General features: G+C 42.0%; 1 protein-coding gene and 1 pseudogene across 5 annotated transcripts in view; one reads left to right on the forward strand and one right to left on the reverse strand.

The window, feature by feature from the left end:
• Positions 1–25,163, reverse strand: part of sorcs2 (sortilin-related VPS10 domain containing receptor 2) — a 411,460-nt gene that overhangs the window by 308,368 nt on the left and 77,929 nt on the right. The window lies entirely within an intron of this gene.
• LOC120573073 lies at positions 3,295–7,731 on the forward strand (annotated as a pseudogene).

Raw genomic sequence — 25,163 nt, forward strand, 5'->3', positions numbered from 1 at the left:
ATGGTGGATCAGAGACTCTTGTCTTTCATATTTCTGAGAACTCCTGTTCTTGACAGCTCGGTCTGCTGGGATTCGCGTTGCCATGGCAAGACTGCCAGTGGGTCAGGCAGCTCAGTGGGGCCCTAGAAGTGTGATTGACAGGCTGGCTTGCGGTCCTAGGTGTTGTAAAGAGCTTGGCTTTAGGGCAGAGGGATGTTAATTGGCTGAGGGGGTCCTGCCCAGAGGCAGCTGCCAACAGCAGGCCGTGTTGAAGGTGGCTGCTCCAGGGAGTCGAGCTGCAAGCTCTGTGCAATAGGGAAGCTCCTGATACATCCTAATGTGGAAAGCAAGTGCAGCCTTTGCCATCATATTATCTGTGGTGATAGTACACAATTATGGCTCTTATTATTTTAGGGCTGCATGTTTCCTTGGATTTTTGGTGACTTGCAGAACACGTGCATGGACATTTGCCAGTCTGGGTGGCCTAGGAAAGTGAAAGACACGTTCAGGGGGTAAATATCTGCTTGATTTCTCTGTTAGATAAACTGGAAGCTGTGCTGTCTTACTTGGCTGACTTAATAAGATACCTGGCTGCGGGCCCAAATATTTTCTGAAATATGCTTCTGCCCTGTCAGAATGTTTAGCCTAAATGTGTAGCATACAATCTAGCATTAAGTAGTGCCCGGGGCTTCCCATTGCCCACTTGTGTAAGGGAAGGCTACACGGCCTGTAGTATCCAGCTCGAGTTAGTATTAAAAAAGAAACCCGAAGCAATTTTCATAAGACCCTCCGCTGAGGCGGGGCTTTAACTGTGTCATAAAAGAGTTCTATTTTCGTACAAAACTTGGTTAAAGTGGAGCACCCCAGCTGGAGACTTACAGAATGAGCTTTGAGAGCTCTAGACAAATTACCACAACACAGACTGCCATCAAAGCCACTCAGTGGAGTCTCTGGGCTCACTCGGCTCAAAACAACCCAAACTCACAAGTTTCAACCCTGATGAAGCTTGGCTTCCAAAGATGTTCATTGCATCCAGAAAACCGGAACAGAGAAACATTTCCCTGAGCAGCAGACCAGACCAGACCAGACCAGACCAGACCAGACCAGACCAGACCAGGACAGGACAGGACAGGCCAGAGGCCGATAACGACCTTGGTAAACAACTCAAGTAAAAGTGTACAACCTGCTTTTGCTCTGCCTCTAACTGTCATTAAAAACTCTCTTTGCTGATGAGGAATTAGACAGCATCCCTATCTTGTGAGGCTCTCTGAGTCGTGCAGCATGCAGCAAGTGTTCACCGATTGGTTGGCGGCCGAATGTGACTCAACTGGTGTCTCTGGAAAACAGGCTGTCCGCCTCTGCACAGCTGTCCTCCTAATGAGATACTGGCGCAAAGCTTGACACTCATTCGGCGCATGCAGGCAGCAACAGCACTGGTCCCTTGACTTAAGGGTTAGATCTACCGGGCTGCATACTTAGTACATGAGCCTCACTGACCCGATCTTGGTTTCTTTTTTTCCTTTCTCTTCAGCTTTAAACCTCCAGTTGAAAATGTAAGGTATAAAACTACATTGACTGATTTACTCATTTATTTGTCTGCGAACAGTGACACAAGCTGAAAACACATGGGACTCTATCAATTTCTTTGTGGCCACCTGACAAAAAGAAGTCCAACACGTTCCCTATTTTGGTCCCTGCTAACTTTGTCTGCTGTTTACTGCTGAGCAGGTAGTGTGCTTTACAACTGAGAACAGCTGCTAGCTACTGCTGCTCAGTAATGAGGAGCAAAGTTGCAGGCCAACAAAAATCTAAACAATGCGCCAAAAAGTTAATTGATACTTCTCTGTGGGTTTATCACTATGAGCAACATCACACATAGTGCATATTTTCATTTGATCCACTGTTAATACAAAAATATTGATTAGTGTAGCTTCATAGCAAATTGTGATTAGACCCTCATTTGGTAATTATTTTAATCATCTATAAATCTGTCATTTTCTTGATTAGTCAAGTAATCATTTTGTGTACAAACGGTCAGAAAGTCAAAATCAAAAAATGTCCAAGAACCCAGAGTTAATTGCTTGTGTTGTGCAACATGGCAAAAGTCCAAAAGCTAAATAAATTCAAATTCCAAACGTAAAACAGAGTAAAGCAGCAAATCGTCGCGTTGGAGAAGCTGGAACCGGAGAATGTTGGGCTCGAGACGGCGACTCGGTGATCAGCTGCCGATACATGTTCTGTCAATCAACCGATCGGCAGGGGAGTGGGAAATACGCTACCTGGCTCGACTTTTGAAAATGTTGGTCTTGACAACATAAGCAATGCACGTCACTTCGTTGTCTGGGTCAGCCAGTCTTTGCATTATACCGCCTCAATACATAGAGATCATGTGCCGTATCACAGTGCTGGGCCAGAAAAGCTGCTCCCTTATGAAAATATAATACTCTACAGCCTCTGACAGCTTTTTTCCTTTTCTGACACAAAATGCAATTGGCCTGCTGGTTACAAGTAAACCCCATCTACAATATAAATCTAGAATTATAGCTTTCTAAATGTGTTACACATGAAATGGCAACCTCTGTCTTGTACATGAAAAGGAGAAGGGGAAAGAAACAGCCTCTAAAGTCTATCAGTCCATCTCAGTCCCATGAGATTGAGGTATGCATCGTTCAGCCAAATGTCTGCGCCAATGAAACATTCTGCCTCTCTATCCCCACATCTTCAAGGCCTAAGTTCTGCTCAATTGGGAAAATTATTTTTCTTTGGGGGATAAAGTGTACAGGGCAAGGGATGTATTCGGCCATAAATCACTACTGGCAGGAGGCAGAGAGAGCATTTATTTGGCAGCGTCAAACCGAGCCACGCTGACAAAACTGCCGAACAGCACAGAAGCCAGATTTCTCTATTGCCTCGATGTACCGAGCAGTCCGCTAAGACAACAACTTGGCAACGTCTACCTACAGCTCATTGGAGTAAAGGGCATAATTGGCACAGGCTGAGAATCCAACCAGAGTGGTAAAGGAAAAAATCCCCTCTTTTTTTTAGGAAACGCAATGCCATGCCAGTCAGTTGCAATTCTATACAAATAAATCACAGAACAATACTTGGAGTCAACAAGTATCGGAAACATGTCAAGTTATAGCCAACAAAGTCTGTATCCTCTGTTGATTAAGACAAACTGAGAGAAGTTTGTCTGTGAACTTGCTGACCTACTCCTACTGTTGCAGAGGCTCCATTATAACCACCTTATAATACCACAAGCACATAATCAGCCACTGTGGGTTTCTTGTTTGTAAGCTAGCGGACAATTGGCTAATGGCTTTTATTGGGGAAAAGTCAACAGGGAGGTCATTACCCACTGATGACTTCATACAAGAGCGACAAGAGACCCCATTGAGAGTCGAGCTCGTAGCCCGAGCTCCTCGTGAACTCCAGCTTGACAAGCACCGCCTAGCCCCGAGACATTCCCAGCCACTGGGAGCCAACGGGGAGCGCTATCAATCAGCTATTGAGGAGACGGAAGGAGAAAAGGAGATCATCAAAGAAAGGAACTGTGGGGGAATTAAAAGACAGACTGCGAGGCCTCTGGGGAAAGAATGCACGCATTCATTTTGAAAGTGAAAACAGTCAAATATGAGAACTCCATCGAAATGTGTGCCCCTCCTCATCCCACTGGACACTTGGCTTTCTTCACAAACAGACCACACACATAGACAATTCATCACAGTCTGTAATAAAAAGGGAGGAACTCATTTTAATCTATTTTTCAAAAAAAAGATGAAGAATAATTTATATTCTCGGGGCACAAAATGAATTCCACGTTGTGTTCAAATTTGGGGAATGAGACTTTGACACCATTTCTCTCTCTCATTACACACACGCCCACACACACACACAGAAACTCTGACGTAAAACGAGAGGGAAGTTGCAGTTACATGTGTTTGTGTCTTACTACCCCCTTGATGCCGCTGCTGTCAATGTCCCCCTTTTGGTGTAACTGAACCTCTTGCTCTTGTCTCTCGACTCTTGGCTCTCCCCCCCCCCTCCCTTACTATCCCAGACAAGATAAGTGATGTAGTTGGAGTAGGGATTGACTGATTTTCTTTTCATCAGCCTTAGCTGATGACCGATACGGGCTGCTGATTTTCTTGAGCCGATATTTGGAGCCGATACTGCTTTTGCTCCCTCGATTTACATCATAAAAATGTAAACCCTGCCACACTGGATTTGTTTTCGGAATCTGCTCTGCCATTTCTTTAAAAATAATAAACAAAAACACAGATCAGTGTCACTTCTGCAATCATCTTACATTCATATCACCCAAATTATGTGTGCATTGTGCATCGTATGGATGGGTGATAGGGAAGGGTAAAAGGCTTTCATCAACATCTACAGCACAGCCTTGATGATGCATTGCTTGCTGACATATTATAAGACAGATATAATCAGGTCATAACAAAATGTCCTTTGTCAACACATTTAAATAATTTAAGAAAAAAATAAACCTTAAAAGTAGCCATTGAAATAAAGTGCTTGATTTGGAATTTAAGACTGCCAACTCTGCTAGTGGGGGAGGGGTCTGCATGGTCTGCACGTGAACGGCAGCTTCTCCAGCAACAAAGAGCTGCCTGTGGACGCCTATCGGCGAACGCAGCAGCCGCGTAAAAACAAACATATCGGCCCGATATATCGGCCAGTCTATCACAAGTTGGAGCGTGGTAGGTCTGGCAATGTGAGACTACAATGGAGGTGAATGGATTTGGTTTGTGCTCACATTATTGAACACAAAAAAAATAAAAAAATTAATGAAAATCCACATTAGTTACTATGCATAATCCACAGACCTCATTGTGGACAGTTTTCTACGTCCAAACAAAGAAAGGTCACCGTTTGTTCTGTTGATTATACATGTATACACTTGTTACAGGGACATAAAAGATGTTGCATTCATATTTTAATTTTTTTGTTAACGCTGTACGTATAAAAATCATTCATCGTCATTTGCTGCAAGCAGGATTTGTGACAGATATCTTAAAACCTGGACAAAAAAAAACCTGTTTTATTTCTATTTAAGCTGTAACTACATGGTGTGTAAGTGAGAAACAGGTTTTTGTGTGTAAATTGGATAAAATAACCCTTTAAAGAAACTGATTATCCAAGGGATATTTCGGTGCCCTGTCCTTTCTCACTCAGGCACACACATACACACACTTGTATAACATAAAGTGCTTAATTCATCCAAATAGTTCCCCATTACCCCCATCCTTCCCGTTCAGTGGTCGCACTAATTATTCAGGACCAGCCACCACTGACTAGTCACATCTGGTTGAAGTCGTTTTTTGTGTCGGACCTTGACCATGCTCTTTATCTGAGGCCAGCCAGTGACCGGCACACTCGTTACCATTTTAACAGTCATTTTGAGATTGCCACCGTTCATTAAACTGCTCAGGCAGAGAAGAGAGGAGGACAATTATATGGCCATTTGCTTCTGCTTGCCTTTTTGCTCTGTCCACATGGAAAGCTTGTGCTGACCTAACTTGCAAGAGTCCGTCTACCCAGGTGGAATGGAAGCACATCTGGATGCCAGATCTACTGTAGTAGTCGTTGAATTATTTCAACTTTGTTATTCTTTTCTACTCTTTACATACAATATCTGAAGAGCGTCTCATTTTTTATCCCGTTATTACTGTTGGTCATGATACAGATTTGACATTTTACACAAACAAAAGCTTTAACCGAATGTCTCTCAACAATTGTCTTTGAGTCTAAATAAAAGTAACCATTAAAAGTAGTCCCCTTTAAATCCCAATAGCTGTTTTAGCAAACTGCATGGCAGTCGTTGTGCAATTAGCCACAACTGGAGTCTCCCTTTTGATAGTATTAGATGATGACAAGGGCATATGTACCTTGGAACATTTGCCATTTGGAATTGTGGAGTTTGCTTCAACATCTAAGGAGCTTTTAAGCGGACCACTTTGTGTTTACTTTTAGCCAGACTGAAAGATGAGTGTGAATTTTTGGTTGTATTGACATTTTTCAGAAAGGCCCAAACGTCTTGCCCCTATGGCTATATGGCACTATTGCTTTTGCCAGACTCCATATTTTCCAACAGAGGCGATGAGTAAAATGTTATCATGACCACACTGTAATGTGAGAATACCAGGTTGATGAACAGCAGAATTTAATCATGCATCCCTGCAGGGTTCCAGAGTGCGATCAAACATCAGTTCTTTTCGCTTTGCCAACTGCCTTTTTGCATGATCCAAATTTTCTTCAAGACTTGCCCTTTTCAGAGTGTATCTTGCCAGCTCTAAAGTTGTTGTTTCCCGTAGCGAAGGGATTTTGACAACAGCAACACACAAAGAGCAGAAGCAGATGTCAGACTTTATCCTGGAAATGTACTACCGTTGATCCAGAAATTGTGCCGCGTAGTTGCTCGGTGCTTCCGGCTTTTGTCCATTGCCTGGGTCGATCTGCTCTGCGCAACAACTCATTCTTAAATCAAATCAGCTGTTCAAGAAGTGACGCTATCAGTTCAACCAATCAGACTTGGCCACGAGATTCAAGGGCCAATCACAGCCTTACAACTCTGCTTTAAATCTGTTCTCTCCTTGTGCTGTCAGCTGTCGTTTCAGGCAAAGCGCTCGACCCTCCTCCTCCCCTGCCGCCTCCGGTCGTTGTGTTTCTCCCGGCTGACCGCTCCGTTGCCTCTTCGGTCCGGTCTCTGGTCTCTTCGCCGCCGCCACCAGTGTCTGGGCTCCATCGGGGGGTTATGTTCCTATTCCCTACCCCTTTAAGAAGATTATTAATTTGATGGAGTCCAATCTCCAAAAGACTTTGTACATTCAATTATGGGCTGAAATGTGTGCCACCAGAAACTGAATTTGAATCATTTATATTTGAATTTGAATTGCTAAACTTTAATAATTGCATTGAAAAACTGAATTTGAATCACATAATTTGAAATTGTATTGTTTAATTTGAATCATTCCATTGAAAAACTGAATCTGAATAGTATAATTTGAAATTGAATTTATTCGTTTGTAACTGAAGTCTAATAAAATTTGAACTTCACTGAAAATTCAACTCTCTATATATCCTCACATTCAGTTCTCACTATTCAGATTCAGATCAGCAAATTCAATTTCAAGTTACTGAGACAGACATCCGGGTACTTGGAGGATGAAGGAAGAGCAATCGAGCGCAGATCGATAGGTAGAGTTCAGTGGCGCAGGATTAGCACTAAAGATGCCAAACTGTTTTTGGATGTTGGAACGAAAGAAATGACAAAAACCAAACAGCAAGGGATAACAGTTCACAGGTGAGAATGTGTTTTATGATATATATGCCGCCTTGGACCTGCAATCTGAGCTCCGGCGGCAGCGGGAGGTGGAGAGTTCCGTGGCCGGTGGCAGCGTCTCTTTCCCCGGGCAGGAATACTGCTTTGCCTCGCTGCTGCGCCGGTCCCCGCTGATCCAGATCGGACCGGCCAAAGACAGAGTGGTGATCGGCAGGATCTATCACGTAGTCCAGGACGACCTGTATGTAGATTTCGGCTGGAAGTTCCACTGCGTTTGCCGGCGGCTGGCGGACGGAGAGAAGCTAAAGCGGGGCAGCAGGGTCCGTTTGCGGCTGCAGGATCTGGAGCTCACTGCCCGCTTCCTGGAAGCCAAAACCGACACCACGCTGCTGGAGGCCCGGGCCGTACTGCTGGGACGGCTGGAGGGAAGGGAAGCCCGGGAGAACTAGAACCAGGACTCAGCGGAGCGGACTGTCACAGCCTGCTGAAGTTTAAATCAGAGGTTTCCTAAAGGGAGTCTGGCGGGACTCGGACTGTGGACGACGAAACCTGATTTTAAGTCTCGCTAAATAAATAACTACATGCAGAACTAAATGAATGAATAGTGGAGGAGTGAGCCTGGACATTTCAGTCTGTTTAAACTTCACTTTGAAGCAGAACCTCTTAGTTCAGAAGGGTGAAGTTTCTGTTTGGACTCAGATCTGTGAACTGATTATAATAAATATTCTTTTTATAAACACATGAATTAGTCTCTTTGTTTTGTTTGTTACTGCACATGATGATAAAGCTACACTTTTAAATCACAAACAAAACTAACTTTAATATGTATATAAACGCTCTAAGGAAGGAGACAAACGATCAGATATTAGAGTTGATTAAAAATAGACTCAAATAATAATTTACTATTTTGCGTTTTAATGTGGAAACATCTTGTATAAACTCAGGGGACTGACTCTTACATCACATTGTATTGCAGCCTTGCTGATGTACAAAGTAAACCAATGCAATTCAAATGTTTAAATTAATTAACTTGTATTGTCAAATATGGATAGTCACACTATTTTGCATGCAGCAGGCTAGGCTAAGGTAGGTAGCGATAGTTCATTTTAAGTTTACTTAAGTGGAAGAATGTGACTAATAAACCTAGGCCTACTAACACCAGGCATTACATTGTGAACATTGTTAACAGGTAGATTATATTATCTATGAGTCTCTGGGTCAAGGCGAGGCTGTGCTCCAAAACGTATGTGCTGGCCGAAGAGGAGTCCTGTGTATCTGCGCCACTGAACTCTACCTATCGATCTGCTACGGATTGCTCTTCCTTCATCCTCCGGCAAGTACCGGATGTCTGTCTCAGTAACTTGAAATTGAATTTGCTGATCTGAATCTGAATAGTGAGAACTAAATGTGAGGATATATAGAGAGTTGAAGTTTCAGTGAAGATCAAATTGTATTGGAATTCAGCTACAAACGAATAAATTCAACTTCAAATTATACTATTCAGATTCAGTTTTTCAATGCAATGATTCAAATTAAACAATACAATTTCAAATTATGTGATTCAAATTCAGTTTTTCAATGCAATTATTCAAGTTTAGCAATTAAAATTCAAATATAAATGATTCAAATTCAGTTTCTGGTGGCACATATTTCAGCCCATAATTCAATATCATACAGTTGTACAATAAATATCTTTGTATATCTGCAAACGAAGTCTCTCCTGATTGAAATATTTCCATGTGGATGTTTACATTCAAACTGCAGTGGCTTAAGGAGATCACTGCTATCTGTTAATAACGGTTAGTTAATGCTCATTAATGCATTAACTAATGCTAATTAATGTACCCTTATTGTAAAGTGTTACCACTTCTTCTTTTACAGCTGGGTCTTACTTTGAACAAATCAACTATAATTTTATGTTGCCTAGTTTGAACATAGAAAATGAGACAGAGAAATACTAACAAGCAAAATCCTAAAATAGATAAGCAGTGTAGCCAGACCATAGTCCAGTGCTGACTCAGGGCATATAGGGTTAATTGTGATTATTATTTTTTTTGTTCACTCCAACCAAGGTTTGCTCTATGTAAACGGCGCTTTGATAAGCTATTTGTATTCAGTTTTGTGATTTCCATAATATTTTTCTGCTGGCTTTGACTGGTGGTATTGTGATAATCCTGTTCATTTCCAGGGGAGTACACGCTGCCCTATGAAATAACATGTACGCTACCTAATGACAAGGTGGAAAAAAATGTGGCAGTTAAGAGCCTGCGGTCTCCTCGAGAGTCAGCAGAATTAAAAACAACCAAATAACATTATTCAGCTCATGTACACAAAAAGGTTTAAACACAACATGTAGGGTATGAACAGAACCCCAGTCATTGGAAACAGGAAAACACTACGTATAATAATGTACATGTATAAATAAAGTATCTCCTTTGTGTAATTAGAGCAGCTCCCTGAATACATTTGCCCAAATTAGACCCTGAGAGTATTTGCGCTCTGTTTAATGTTGCATTCAATACTTGTTACACTCGGCTCCAATTACCCAAATCATCTTTAACTCCCATTCACAAAACAAACTCAGGCATCGCTAGATTGTTAACAGTGGGATTTGTTAATGCTGTGGGTTTTGGACTTGTTAAGTCTGTTGTACAGAGCAGTGCTTACAAGTATGAGGTAAAGAGCAATGGTGGTAAGGGACAAAAGAGCTGGCAGCGGGCCTCTATGACAAGGCAAAAGCAAAACAAATGGCAAAAAAGCCAAAGGGGGGGGAGAGGAAGAGGGCTTATGATAATGACGAGGCGACAGCTGTTGAGCTGTGGCGAGCAGCTGTATCCACTGAAGGGGGGTGAAGCCTGAGTTAGGAGAGGAGCCGCCGTCCATGCCGCCAGTCAAGTAAGCTGTAGTCAGGACGGACACACAAAGAGAAAAACAGAGCTGCATGCAAATGTGTGAAAGTAAACAGAACATCATTGACTATATTTAGCTTAGATGTATTTGATGATGAAGTCGAGAAAGTTCCTTCGCTCGTGCCTTTAGATAACAGCACAGCATGTCAACTCAATCCTCACTACTCAGTTCTGTGGAGCTTTGTCAAGTCTGACCAAAATAACCCCTGATGATTTCATAGTGATGTCATCAGGGTTATCTTGGCTTAAGCTTGGAGACTACAAGTTTTTAATAAAAAAAAAAAAACAAGCATGCAATGGGGCCATGGATTTTAAAAGATGTGGCTGTTTTACCATACTGTACCAGCATTTTTTGGTGCTTGAACCAACCATTTTATCTTACAATTGTCCCCTGTGAATGCATATTACTTAGCTTAGCTTTGCAAACCATTCTTTTGAGAACCAGAAGCGAGTTAAACATTCCTGAATGTTTGTTAGCATTGTATCTAACCCTGTTGTTCCTTAATTTAACCCCAACAAGAGAAATAAATATCCTTTCAATCCCTTTTTTGATGGGTCATAAATATACTCTATATAGTTACATTTCCTTTTAAAGTTAGTAGTATAGAAAGGTAATTTTTAAGACGAAGAATGAAAGTATGAATCAACACAATTTGCTAGATGAGATATATTGCACTTGGATACATATATTGCATGCGACCAATAGCATTGTTTGACGTAGCAGCGTGCGGCCTCTTTGTGAGAGGGAAAAAGGGAAAATTGTTAGCATCCACTGACTGGATGAAGGATGTGTGGAGTTATGACTGGAGCACATGAGCAAATAGTAATACATGGGATACCATGAGAAGAAACCCATGTTTATTTGGTCTTGTTCTTTTCTTTCTGGGAAAACTAGTATATAACGATGTCACGGTGTGACGAGATGTAAACAGACAGAACCAGTTCTGTGCAATCAGTCAAGGAAGCACTCAATCAAATTGTATTTCACCGTCACAGTGAACAAATGCAACTTGGCTATGCTAACCCCTCACACAGGTGTTCTTTTACTTTTATCATTGTTTCATCTTTGCCTTTCTCTCCCTGATTTTGATGTTCTCCTCCTGAAATTTCCTGTCTGAAAAGATTGTATTGGGGCTTTAGGGACACAATACAACATCTGTCCACCTGATAGGAGTAGAGGCGTCCTCGGCAACGTATCAATCTACTTAGTCCGTCTTTCTTCCTGTGATCCCGACTTTCAGATGGGACACTGCCAGTGTCTGATAGTCAGCAGAGACATCAGCGTTTCATTCTGCAACGGCCTGCATGAAAGAGATCGTCATTCTCTTTCTGAATTCAAAGGCTTCTACTTGTTGATGTTTCTCTTTAGTCTCTTTAGCACTTTTGGAGCATATGGTGGCAAGATTTAAGGAACAATTTAACCCCAGTTTGTAATTATCTAGTCAGGAAAATGTGAGCAGAGGGCTATACAGTATGTTGACATCAAATAGCCAGGTATTCCTCACGCTTAGAATTTAAAGGTCTCATGGCATGAAAATGTCACTTTATGAGGTTTTTTAACATTAATATGAGTTCCCCCTGCCTGCCTATGGTCCCTCAGTGGCTAGAAATGGTGATAGGTGTAAACCGAAGCCCTGGGTATCCTGCTCTGCCTTTGAGAAAATGAAAGCTCAGATGGACCAATCAGGAATCCTCTCCTTATAAGGTCATAAGGAGCAAGGTTACCTCCCCTTTCTCTGCTTTGCCCACCCAGAGAATTTGGCCCACCCATGAGAGAGAGACATCACGAGCAAAGTGGCAGTTGGTCAAGGCCACACCCCCCACTCTCCACCTTGCCCCCCCCCCCCTCCTCCTCAAAGCTACAGACACAGAAATGGCAAATCCTAAGGAAAGCTCATTGTGGGACTGGCTCTAGTGGCTGTAATTCTGCACCAAGGCTGAATTTAGGGAAAGAGACTTCAGATACAGTATTAGGGGACCACTAAGGTCTATATAAAAGAGACTTCAGATACAGTATTAGGGGACCACTAAAGCCTATATAAAAGAGACTTCAGATACAGTATTAGGGGACCACTAAGGTCTATATAAAAGAGACTTCAGATACAGTATTAGGGGACCACTAAGGTCTATATAAAAGAGACTTCAGATACAGTATTAGGGGACCACTAAGGCCTATATAAAAGAGACTTCAGATACAGTATTAGGGGACCACTAAGGTCTATATAAAAGCATCCAAAGAGCACCATGTCATGGGACCTTTAAGCAACACTGAATGAAACAAGCTGCAGTCTGAACAAGTGTTTATAATGTGTCATAAGTGTTCATAGAAAATGTAATATTTTCAAGTCATTTCTTTGAAATAGTGGTTTGTTTTTAATTATCAGTATGTAGTCACACTACTTGTTTCATCACAAAGCGTACGTATTGCAATATTCTGTGCTTACTTTTATTAAGACTTCTGATCTTTAAAGCTGGTATAATTAATATTTTTTATGTTGGCAATCGATCAAATGACATGTATGTGAAAAGTTGTAACTCGAGCCCACACATTAATCACTGGACTCTGTTGTTTCCCTCAGCACTGTGGACTGTTTTAGTGTCTGTTATCTATATTTATTGTTTTGTTCCGTATCACCATTCTCATCAGCGTTGTTTCCAGACACAGTTGCCAGCTGTTTTCAGTGAAAAACCTCTGATAAACCTACTGTACGCTATCCAACTGGCACTGAACAACACAGAGAGTTGGTGGAGACTAAAACAGAGCTAAAAAGAGAGTGTATTGTGCATTGGATTTTAAAATGCTAATCATGCCTGCTTCAAATAGGCAGCTTTTGCTAAGACGTTTTCCATATGAATTTTAAATGTGTTAATATGTCAATGCTGTGTTGACATCTCTGCCCCCAAGTAGCCCAAAAATAGTTATGCAAGATCTGACAAGGTAAAGGTTTAGACATCTTTCAAAATCTGTCTAATTGGGTCGAATTGAGCACTTGTTTGATTGTCCGATTACACTTTACTTTTTGATGATGTTCCTCGAGCCTCGGTCTAGATAAGAGAAAACGTTGATAAAGACCTTCAAATTGTTAAACCAGTTCTATTATTTCGGAAAATGTTTTGACTACTTTTCCTGTACTTTACTCATAAAGAAAAAGGTATGTGATTAAAGTACATGTTTCTTCATGTTTTCAAGAGATCAGACAAGTCCATCCTAAGTGAATTCTACAGGAACTACAATGAGTTTGTAGTAAGTAAGTAAGTAAAGTTTGGACTTTTCAGCATCTTTCAAAATCTCTAACGTCGTAGCACACCAAGCTAGCAAAGCTGTCCAAAAGGCCATGGGAACCTTGTGTAACAACTATTTTCCACCATGACATCACAGTAGATAAGAGAAAAAAAAAAGACAGTAGACGTGATTGGAAGCTTACATTCTATTTGGTCTTACCTTAGTAACGACAACCGAGTCTAGTCTCCAGTTTATCTGTTTGTGTTGGAGAATAACAGTACACGTCTAAGGTCATGAACCTCATCAGGTGTCCCCTTGAAGACCAGCACTGATCACTAAGAGCCAGGTTAAGTTGGGCTGGCTGTCCCAGCAGCCTCATTACCTCGTCCCCAGTAAGCCTCTCCGATCAATGGACACATTTGAGGGCCAGAAGGCTTGTCTTAATTCCCTCTGCGTCATCGATTACCGTCCCTGTTACAGCCTTCACACCCTCAAGCCCCCACCCCCACCCCCTTTTCTATTTCTAACGCCTCACTCTCTCGTTTCCCTCCTCTATCAATCTCTGGGCCCTTCCCTCATTTGCATCTTTCTCAGTCGTTCTCTAACTGTAATTTTTCTTTATATATTTCTTTGTTTCATGCAGTGTCTTCCCTCCAACCTATCCATTCTCAACTCTTTTCTCCCTTTCAGCTCTTTTCTTTGTCTCTTGGTCTCTCGCTATCTTCCTTTTATCTCCCCGTCTCCCACTATATCCCATATCTCTCTTTATCGCTATTCTTCTCCGTCGCCCTACGCTCTCATTCAGTCCCAAAGGCCTCAGGCTCCCAGCAGTGGATTATCACACATCTAAGGAACTCGGCTCTCTCAGTCCTGTCGGTCCAATTAGTTGTCAGATTGTCAGAAGTCGTCAGTCTATTGGAGTCTCCACAGGCCAAATCATCCTCGCAAGTCCACGTCCAGGAATATATACAGCATGGTTTGCGTGGATAAATGGTTCGCCGTTAAATATGTGTTGATGACACCCTTTTATGATGGCATTGGAATTACAGTAATGTGTGTTTCCAAAGATAGCCTGCCATCGTGATGCACCCCATAATTTAAGAGAATCGGAGAAGGATGCGCGTGCATCGGCAGTCCTATCTGTTCCAGTATCTTCCTTGGAAATCAAGCCACCAATTTGGTCAGAGCCCAATTATAGCAATCACTCAGATATTCATGGGGGAGCAGAGGAAGCTAGAAAGAGAAAGAAAACCGCAGAGACTTGCGTGGAGATCAAAAGGAGAAGATGGAAACAACAAAAGACCTGTTTTGGACATGAAAGAGGGAAAGAAAATGACAAAAGATGGGCGAATAGGTAAAAGTCGGAAAGTAAGGTGTGGAAGGTTTTTGGTTCAAAAGGAGATTTTTACAAATGACAGACACTTTCAGATCAAACACGAACCAAACCACACATTTTCCATTATTTGAGATTGTAGTACGGTAATAACTCTTATTGAAACATCCGGACTGCATATCTCACCACTTTTAACCCAGATGGAAATACAGTTGGTTTAATGTTTCTATGATACAATTTTTTTTATTTTTTATTTAACCTTTATTTATTGAGGGAAGGTTCACTGAGAGGCAGCCTCTCTTTTGCAGGAACACCCTGATCACATTCACACAGTTCCATATTCCTACCTGGAAGCTGCCCAGTACAACCACAGTCTGATCTGCTGGCCACTGAGCAGCTCCACTGGAGCAGTTGGAGGTTAAGGACCTTGGAGGTAATGAGGGAGGGGGACAAGAGTGTATCCTGTCGGTCTGGGGATTGAACCAACGACCTCCTGGTCACAAGCTTGCTTCTCTAACCTTTAGGCCACCACTGCCCACCATTGCCCCTTTTAGCATTTTCAGTTTTAAGATGGTCCCTAACATCAGCCCTTACTATACCAGCTCAGCTAGTTCTGAATGTGGTATTGGCAGTACTAGGAGCAGTAGCTTTAGCAGTTTTCTGTAGTGGTAATAGCAGCCGTATAGCTGCAAGCAGCATTAGCAGGATTTTGTTTGCTTTAACCTGACAGCTACCAGTCCTAGCCGGTCTAGCAGGCCGAGGGCTGAAACCAGAGGACTATGTAAATACATTAGGAACAACACGCCTGGTGCGACCAAACGGAGCATTAACATGGCTAATTGAGTTTGGTGTTTTCTTTGTCCGTGATGCTTCATCACTAGCCAGCTGAAGAAGGACACAATGTCTCAACGCTGAGCCCGTCTCCCCTCATTAGATCATCTCAGTCCGTCTCTCCCCGACATCGTCTCTTATGGCAGAAACATTAATTAGTGTTAGGGAGGTTGTAACAATATAACAATAATAAACTCTTTCCTTCTGCCGGTCGGTGCTTGTATCTGTGTCTCACACATGCTTCCCAGCGCATTCATTCCAACTGCCAGTGTCTTTTCATTCTGACTGAACGGGGGAGTAGCTTTAACGTAACCTGAAGGCGCTGCACTTCAGAAGAAATGCCACAGCTCGCTCCTGACTAGAGGGCTGGAATGCGTGGGGGGAAAGTTTGGACTATGTCGCACATCGTTAAACGAGTTGCGTAACATAGTCAATAGAGCAGACTGGAGTTTTCACGTCGACATTGCTGACATTTGACTACAACAGCAAAATAAAAATAGTGGGTGAAATACAGTAGGTACTGGCTGTGTCCCACATTTCATTATCATGCACACTGCATTTAAAAGTGTGTTTCCTGTTGCCTCCTTCTGCTCATTTTGCGTTACAGTACTTTAGCTCGCTTTATCTGAGAGAAAGTTCAGAAGATGCTACGTTGGCAGAAGTGTTGTTCTCTTCAAAGGTTTTCACACTCTGTACGTTATAAGACACCCTCTATCGTACAAAATAGATCTTAATTTGCCTCAAAGGGGCTTCACAATCTGCACAGTAAATGATACCCTCTATCCTCTAACCCTGGGTTGAATACGGAACAAATCCCACAAACCGAAGACCAGGAAAAGGTACGAACTTTGTGGTTTGGTGTTTTCAGTTTTAGGCTTTCTTTGGTGTCTGAGACGTTTCTCCAATCCCCTCACCTCCCACCAAATCTTGAAAGAGGTAATGTTTAGCCACAGACCCACTGTCCCAAGCCATCAGCACCTACTTGCTATTAATGTAACCTTTCTACACACAGACCTTCCATTCAGCCCCCTAGCCCCCTTCGTCTCGATCTCTCTTGCAGAAAGAGCCGGAGCTTTGGTCCTACTTTAATGCCCTGTCACACTTAATTCAGCCTCTAAGGAGAAAGAGGAATGGAGTGCAATGTGGGTGCAGGCTTTGACACATACATTGCAGCAGCACGTAAACATACCTGTGCACTTGTGCATGAACACACACACACACACAGAAGCTCATTGTGCTACTGTAAGCACTCCTAGAAACTCTGCACAGAACCAGAATTCGCTCACAGTTTGGAGGTATTTTGTTTGGTTTCTTTCTCCCATTGGGCTTTCTCTACGTTCCATCTCTTTGTATTGTCCAATTCAGGCCAAGGCCACCCAGCTATAGAATGAGGGCCAGAGCAAGCGATAGAGTCTAAACAAGTAGAAACACCCTGGCTGCTTCAACCATAGAGGCACGCAAATGTACCGTGACACATGGCTGAGTCGCACTGTCCGTCTAACCGCAATGGGGGAAAAAAAGAGCCCTCAGCAGTGACTGAAAGGGCTTTCAAACCGTGCAGCCTTTGTTCCAAGGCCAAGTCAGTGAAGTAAGCCCGGTGCTCCATCATTTGAATAAAAACATATGACGTGTGTTGTAAACCAAGCTTTGGCCAGGGGCTGATGTAACATGTTGTTTATGTTGGCATGGATTAAGTGCCATCTTGCGTGTGCACAACAGCGATACACACTGCAAATATGCCTTCAAGATTCAAGTGAACACATGTTGGATGTAAGCAATATTGTGCTTAAAACAAGGACATTTGGTTGCGACGATGTCATGATGTCCAGCTTTCATCATGCCCCCAGATGTAAAGGGACAGTGTGTGCCATTCTGGTGGATATTTTCATAATCCGAGAAAAGATTTGAGTAATCATTTTGAGACTGCATTGTATTGTTCATTGTATAACTGAATGGCATGTCAACTATCTCTAGCACCTACCTAATCAATGGCATTTTTTGAAATCTGTTAGGTCCATATGTGTGTGTGTTATGTGGTGAATGTGAAAATGAACTGCTACCTCCTCTGTCAGCTCTAGCCACTGAACAGAAATAATCTGAGAAATCAGGCCAATTATAAAAGCTGGTCAGTCTGACATCATGTTGCCTGAGCTCATTACTATTCATGAGCTCGCCCAGTTGGGCTGGGTAAAGGATTCTGACAGTCAGGCTCTCATTGGATAGCTGTTTGCCAATCAGATTCAAACAACTTAGCTTGTTGAATATTAATGAGAACTGGCAGAAATCGAGCCGAGTCTTCCTGTAGGCTTTCTATACCGCGCTAGAATGGCTTGAAACAAGGTAACCAAGGCATTTTTTCCACAAAAAATGTTACAGAATCCATGGTAGAACTAAAGACATTACCACAAAGTCATGAAATATGTGTGGCAGGGCACCTTTACTGATGGTTTTAGTGAAAATGTATGTATTTGGTAAATACTGAGCATACGACTGGATAAATGACACTCGGATTATACTGCAGTAGTTGTGTGAGAGTTTGTAAAGGGATGTTTTACAGTATATAGTTTGCTGTTGTTAAACGCGGACCACTATTGCATCAAGACTTTTCTCTGTTTTATGATTCTCCGTTCACCTTGGAGGCATACAACTAAATGGTAATTTTGAGGCTGAAGCGTTTGTCTAAATCAAGTCACGGAGTTAGTGAACACTAAATAATCCAATCCAGTCTGGCGAAATATTAAATCTACGTATAAGATTTGCAAGCACAGCCGACAAGTACCGAGAGGTGGCGAATGGGTTTTGTCACACAGTGCAGCCAGTTTTTCTTTTATAGTCAAGCCAGAGCTGAGGTAACAAGAGCAAGGCCACTGAAATAAGAAACTGGAATTCAGCACCCGTAGACACGCACACACAAGAAAAAAAGATAGTCCAACTGCATTCGACACGTCGTATGGCTCACACTGGTTCCTGCACACAAACCACATGCTGGCATGACATTACGACAACTTCGAAATCCTGGACGAGCTGAGAGGTGAACACCAGATGCTCACACTCTTTGGATGGTGTGGGAAATGTCAGGGGTGCAGATGGCAGAGTTTTTTTTCATTTTGCGTGGTCCAGTTGAAACCTGTCCCTGTGGTACAACGTGCAACATCTCATCCATAAACATGGCGGTGGGCTGTGGATGTTTTGGTCGGCGTGGCAGACTGCAGGAGAAATGCCAAGCTACTGTACAGGCCTGTCATTATTCATAGCAGGGCCGCCCTTTGTTTTGAAGCAACACAGATGTGCAACGACGTGAAAAAATTAAAAAGGAAATCCATCTGACACAAAGAAATGCCCTTCGTTTAGTTAGCTCTTGTAAATGCAATCTCTATTGCATGGAATGGCCTTTTTTCCATTTTTTATTTTTTATGTTTCTCTTCTGTCTGATCTCGGAAAGACACAACTGGCGTAAAAATATTCAAGGATGACTTTGAGCACACAGACATTTCCTTTACTTTCTTCAGCTGCTCTTTGTTCTCACACAGTTTTTGAGACACCGTCTTGTGAATGTGTATTTCAATTTGTGCGGTAGTTTTGTGAAATGGTCTTGACAAAAACGGAAAATTATTTTACAAAGAGAAATGTTTGTTTAGTTTATTATATTGAATTGTGCACTTGTTTATGAAAAAAGACTGGGGGTAGGACTTGACAAGCATTGGCGTCTTCCTATCCCTTTTCCAATGGGTCTAGCTATGTTATGCTAGCTATGCTATGTTGAATATTTTTTGTTATTCTATTATTAATTTCATTTCTTTTTAAATTGTTTGAGATAAAGATATAAATAATATGCCTTCAAGTCTTCACCATTGCCATTGACAGTCTCTATATTTCCTATAATACTATGTCTTATCTGCATGATAAAATGACACCCCATCTCTTCAATGTACTGACTAATCCCCCTGGCTGACTCACACTCACCCATACCTTGTTTAAAATGTCATTGTAACAACACTGAAATACTATATGCTATGTATGCCATTCAAACTCTTATTTGGCGCTATGCTAAATGTTTTCAAGGCACACTAAGGGTCTGAGAGCTATTAGTTGCTAATGCTAAAAGAGGAATATAATGAACTGTTATAATGAAGTAACAGGAGTCCTGAACAAGGCTGAGGGGAAGCCAAACATTGAAAGTGTCCTAGATAGGTTGTTTTGTTCTTTTGTCTTGCATTGTAATGCCGGTGTACTTGTTCTTTGTTCAGATAATTTATGATTTTAAAGATAATTTTTTTGGGGCATTTTAGGCCTTTATTTATATAGGACAGGTGAAGACATGAAAGGCGAGAGAGAGATAGGGGGGGAATGACATGCAGCAAAGGGCCGCAGGTCGGAGTCGAACCTGCAGCTGCTGCATCGAGGAGTACACCTCTATATATGGGTGCGCATTCTACCAGGTGATCTACCCAGGCGCCCGATTTTAAATAAAATGTTGACAATTTATACATATTTAGCCAACGTTCTTTTTTTTTTTTTTTTTGCTTGAGATGTCATTTTTAGTTTTCTCTCTCGTGGGACTTTTGTAGTTGCAAGAATACATGGCCTTTACATCATAAAGCTATAAAGGGTAACTGTCAACCTCTAAAGTAATTTACCAACAGAAGGTAGAAAACACTGTGACAACATGTTTGTCTATACTGTACACACACCTTTATATGTGTGAGATCAAACCAAGATTACATATTGAATGCAAACATCATGTTGGCTCTTCACACCGTGTCCCTGTAGCATGTCAGTCGAATATAGTTATTCACAACATGAAAAGGAATACATGATTACTATAAAAGACTGTCTCCATGTCTCTGTCATCACACATGGCCATATGCAGTCTGCATATGGCCATGTGTGATGACAGAGACAAGACAAAGAATATGATGATGGTTTAAGAACAAAGAAGGAAACAATAGAATACAGGAAAAGGGGCATGGAATGTAGAATGCATGCCAAAGAGAAAAAGAGAATATGTTACATTACATTACATGTCATTTAGCTTACGCTTTTATCCACAGCGACTTCCAATTAAGTGCTTTCAACCTTGAAGGTGCAAACTCAAGACAACAAGTAGTAAGTGCAAGTACATTAGCTTTAAATAAGCCAAACTACAAAGAGCCATATGAAAGTGCAGCTTTAAGAATATATATATATATATATTTATCCGAGATGCAGTCAGACTGTCTTGAAGCAGATCTGGGCAGCAATTGGTAGCCAGTGAAGAGAGCGGAGGAGTGGTGTAGTGTGAGAGAACTTGGGGAGGTTGAAGACAAGCCGAGCTGCTGCGTTCTGAATGAGCTGCAGGGGTCAGATTGCACATGCAGGCAGGCTAATCAGGAGGGAGTTGCAGTAGTCTAGATGTGAGATGACTAGAGCCTGAACCAGAACCTGAGCCGTCTTCTGCGTTAGAAGGGGGCGTATCCTTCTGATGTTATGTAGCATGTATCTACACGATCGGGTAGTTGCAGCAATGTTAGAGTGAAGGAGAGCTGGTCGTCAAGTGTTACACCCAGGTTTCTAGCAGTCTGGGTTGGGACTACCACAGAGTTGTCTATTGTTATAGTCAGGTCTTGGGTAGGAGAGCCCTTCCCTGGAAGGAAAAGGAGCTCAGTCTTGTCGAGGTTGAGTTTAAGATGTGTGTGAACATACAAGAAGAGATGTCAGTCAGACAGGCCGAGATACGTGCTGCTACTTGCGTTTCAGACTCCGGAAAGGAGAGAATTAGTTGGTTGTCATCTGCGTAGCTGTGATAACAAAAGCCGTGCGAGTGAATGACAGACCCGAGAGAAAAGAGGAGGGGACCCAGGACTGATCCCTGAGGAACCCCAGTTTTGAGTGGGCAAGGTTCTGTGATAGATCCTCTCCAAGTTTCCCGGTAGGTTCAGTCTGTCAGGTGTTGGGACCATCAGTGGTGTTAAATCAGATTTTAACCAAAAGGCCTCAGATTAAACTGACCTCTAGATACAAGACACACATGTGCTCAGAGACAAAGAGCTCAGAGACAAAAGACAGGTCTACTTGCAAGCCCCCAGCCTGGTGAGTTCACACCTCTATGCAAAAGACCCAGCCAGAGGGGGAAAAAGACTCACAACTGGCAGGAAGACAAAGAACTACGAGATTGTAGTCTTCACACTTTCAAGAGTTTTGAGTCTTCCTATTGGTTCAGCGGGACCATAAACACAGCATGATGTCTTAACCTATAAATAGCCTGATCAACAAAAAATCTTTGTCTTCAATTGCAACTCACGTTGCTGAAAGGAGGCGCACAAGCGCTTGTGCTAAACTTCTATTTTCTGGAGAAAGTGGATTTAATTTCGGTGGATCCTATGAAACCGCAACAGTGTTTTTCATATCTGCAGTGAGAAGGAAACAGCGTTTTTCTTCTCAAAGTCGACTAAACTTTTCCCCTTGCTGCCTTTTTGGAGGGAAGTTTCTCCGTGGCCGCTGACGAGCGCCAGGGACCCATTCTGTTTCATTTCTGTGGAAATCTATGGACAGAAACAAACGGACTGAACACACAGTAAGAAGGCTTACGTCTGGGCAGAGAGTGTGTTTTAGTAATGAGCAAAGGTTTATTGCAACCACTTGTTCGCCATTAATGTGATCTGATTTTAATCATGTGCTGGTCCATATGTGATTATTAATCTGTTTCTGTGAATGTATCATTGATCACGATACTGTTGATATGTTGTGTTGAGTAGCTTGGTAAAACTGTAATTGCTACCTGCTAACTCCCCCTTTCACGGAGCTTAGTTACTGTCTGCGAGATAATCGCAGAAAATCAGCTGTTAGCCACTGGAGTGGTTATAATGACCAAATTTCCCTCAGTAAGACAAAAGTCTCAGAGTCTGCCCTAACTGCACGTAGGTCCAGACCTGAGTGGCTGAGGGGGGCTGGTCATTATTGATAACTAAGATCAGTTTCTCTTTCTTTATCCTTTCTTCTTTTACTAACATACACACACACACACACACACACACACACACACACACACACACACACACACACACACACACACACACACACAAGCTAGCCACGTAGTCTCCGATAACGCTGCTAGCTTAACCACGCGGAGTCGGCATAGTGTTTGTACAGAGCTAACACATGGCCTCGTATACTAGGATAGGCTGCTTGTGTTGCCCAGCAACCCACTTCCCGGCCCCTTTAACCCCCTCCTCGTACACCCAGCATCACTTACCGCCCTCTTGAGGCTAAATAGTTATGTGCAGCTCACAGGAGTAGACATTTTGGTAGTTTTTTGTGTTAGACTACATTTCGACACCGCGCTCTCCTTTTCACTCACACACACACACACACACACACACACACACACACACACACACACACACACACACACACACACACACACACACACACACGCACACACACACAGACGTGTCCATGCTACAGGTTTGCTGTTTTGTTTTTGCTTTTGGTTGTGATATTGTAAAAGGTATATAAGTTTATTATTGAAGGATTATTGATTGGCTACTGATAATTGTGACGTTAATAAATTCTATTATACTTAAATAGCAGTTGCCTGTGTACTTGTTTTGGATAGAAATGGAAGAAGGGAGACAGGTCTGTAGTTATTTACGTGAATATGTAAAGAAATAAGTTTTTATTGCTCAGTGGATTTATTAATTAATCTTGCTTGTTGTTTCTTCACAAAAGCCAATAAATTCCAAATTTGTGCTCAGTTTTTGAATACACAGCAATGTCCAAAGCCTGACACACAAATAAATGCATGCACTGAGAAGCGATTACATGTCTGTCTTTTAATTTGATGCTTTAGCAAAATGTTTCTTTACTTTCATGCCCATAAGGTGCAGCTGAATTGACAGAAGCAGAAACTCTGATGTATAAAAAAGTAAAATGGGCAACAGCCTGAAGAGCAAATGAAAAGTGACTGTGAAAGTCTGAGAGACACTAACAAGACAAGACATGAGTGACAGTAAAAAATGTGTAGCCCTAGCATTAAACCGAATAACAAAGAGGTATACCCTGACTCTGCCGAAAGCATCTGGTTTGTCACTGGTGACAGAGTACCCCCACATTGATACGTATATTTCCCTTTTGTTTGTTTGCAATTTGAAATGCTAAGATAGGCCTTACCAATCTATTACAACGTTCAAAATTGAACACATGGTAGATCAACTCAAAACAGAAGAAGAGCAACAGAACAAAGTTGAGAGGACGCACTGTAGCTCTGGAATTTTACAACGTAATTTCACAGTGGTCAACTTACTGTGATCATTTGAGTCTCATCTTTCAAACCACCATTTGAGTTATGGTTCTTTCTATGTAAAGCCACTTGACTCACATTTGTTTGCCCAAATACAAATGGGCTAGATAGGGTTGAGTCATTAATTCAGAGCACCACATTTTCAAATCACAATGTAAAATGTTATAGGATAGGATAAACTAGAGACAATCTTGTAATGGGATCACACCAGCCGCGATGCCAAATCGGGCCAGGGGCGTTAGGTTGGGGGGCCCCTTTACGGTGGCCCTGAGAAGCCAGCATCAATAATAAGGACAACAGCGAACATAAATAACACCACGATATAAGAAACAACATTACGATATACATACTAATAAGAACAACACGCACTAATAAGAACAAACAAATAAGACAACACATGCAAATAACGATAACACGCATTAAAGAAACACGTACTAATAAGACAAATCAAAATAAGACGGCACATCTAATAAAAAACACATTAACATTACACACACGATAACATCGCAAATAGCCCACACCACAACGGAAGTGTTTCCAGGGGACACTTTTAAGTGATGCACATGTGCCTCAACCATTGGCTTTGCGGTACATAGACAGACCAACAACAGGACAATTTTAACAATTTTCGCCATTTTATTCATCACTAAATTCACTTCTGAATACGTTTTAGGCGAGAAATGAACTCTTTAGATTTTGAATATAGGCAGTCTTGCGAAAATCGTTGCCGAATTGACAATTTGTTTCAAAGTTTTCGGAATTGAGGAGCTCCATAAAGTGACGCGACAGCCAGCTAGCTCGTCGCTCAGACAGTCCTGCTCAAAGACCCCGCTCTAAGATGGAGGTCTCTCAGACCGCTCTCGTAAATAAGAGGCTTTTATTTCGGCCGTGATGGATTATTTGTTTAAGTATCACAACACATGTCCATTTTAAGAGTAACCTGTGGTTAGCTGCATTTTCGGAGTTAAACTCCACAAGCTTGCAGGCTTAACAACCTCGCTGGCCGGCCGTCAACAATACAAAACACACACACACACACACACTTTGACGATACATAATAATAAAATACTGAGCACCCTACATGTGCCAGACTACCAGTAGGCTACATTCATTTAAAATTAAACATAGCAGTTGGTGCTGAGTGGAGCCGTCTGTCATGGTGTGATTGGTTATGTTGGTGGAATTGATTCTTAATTTCCCCACGAGGCTGATCGCGGTTACGCGTACAATTTAACTACTCATCTCCAATCCTATCTGTATTTGTGAGAAGTGGCGCTTGTCCTGAGTTGAAAGCCTATTTTACGGCTTTA

This window comes from Perca fluviatilis, chromosome 14, assembly GCF_010015445.1.
Source record: "Perca fluviatilis chromosome 14, GENO_Pfluv_1.0, whole genome shotgun sequence".
Classification (NCBI taxonomy): domain Eukaryota; kingdom Metazoa; phylum Chordata; class Actinopteri; order Perciformes; family Percidae; genus Perca; species Perca fluviatilis.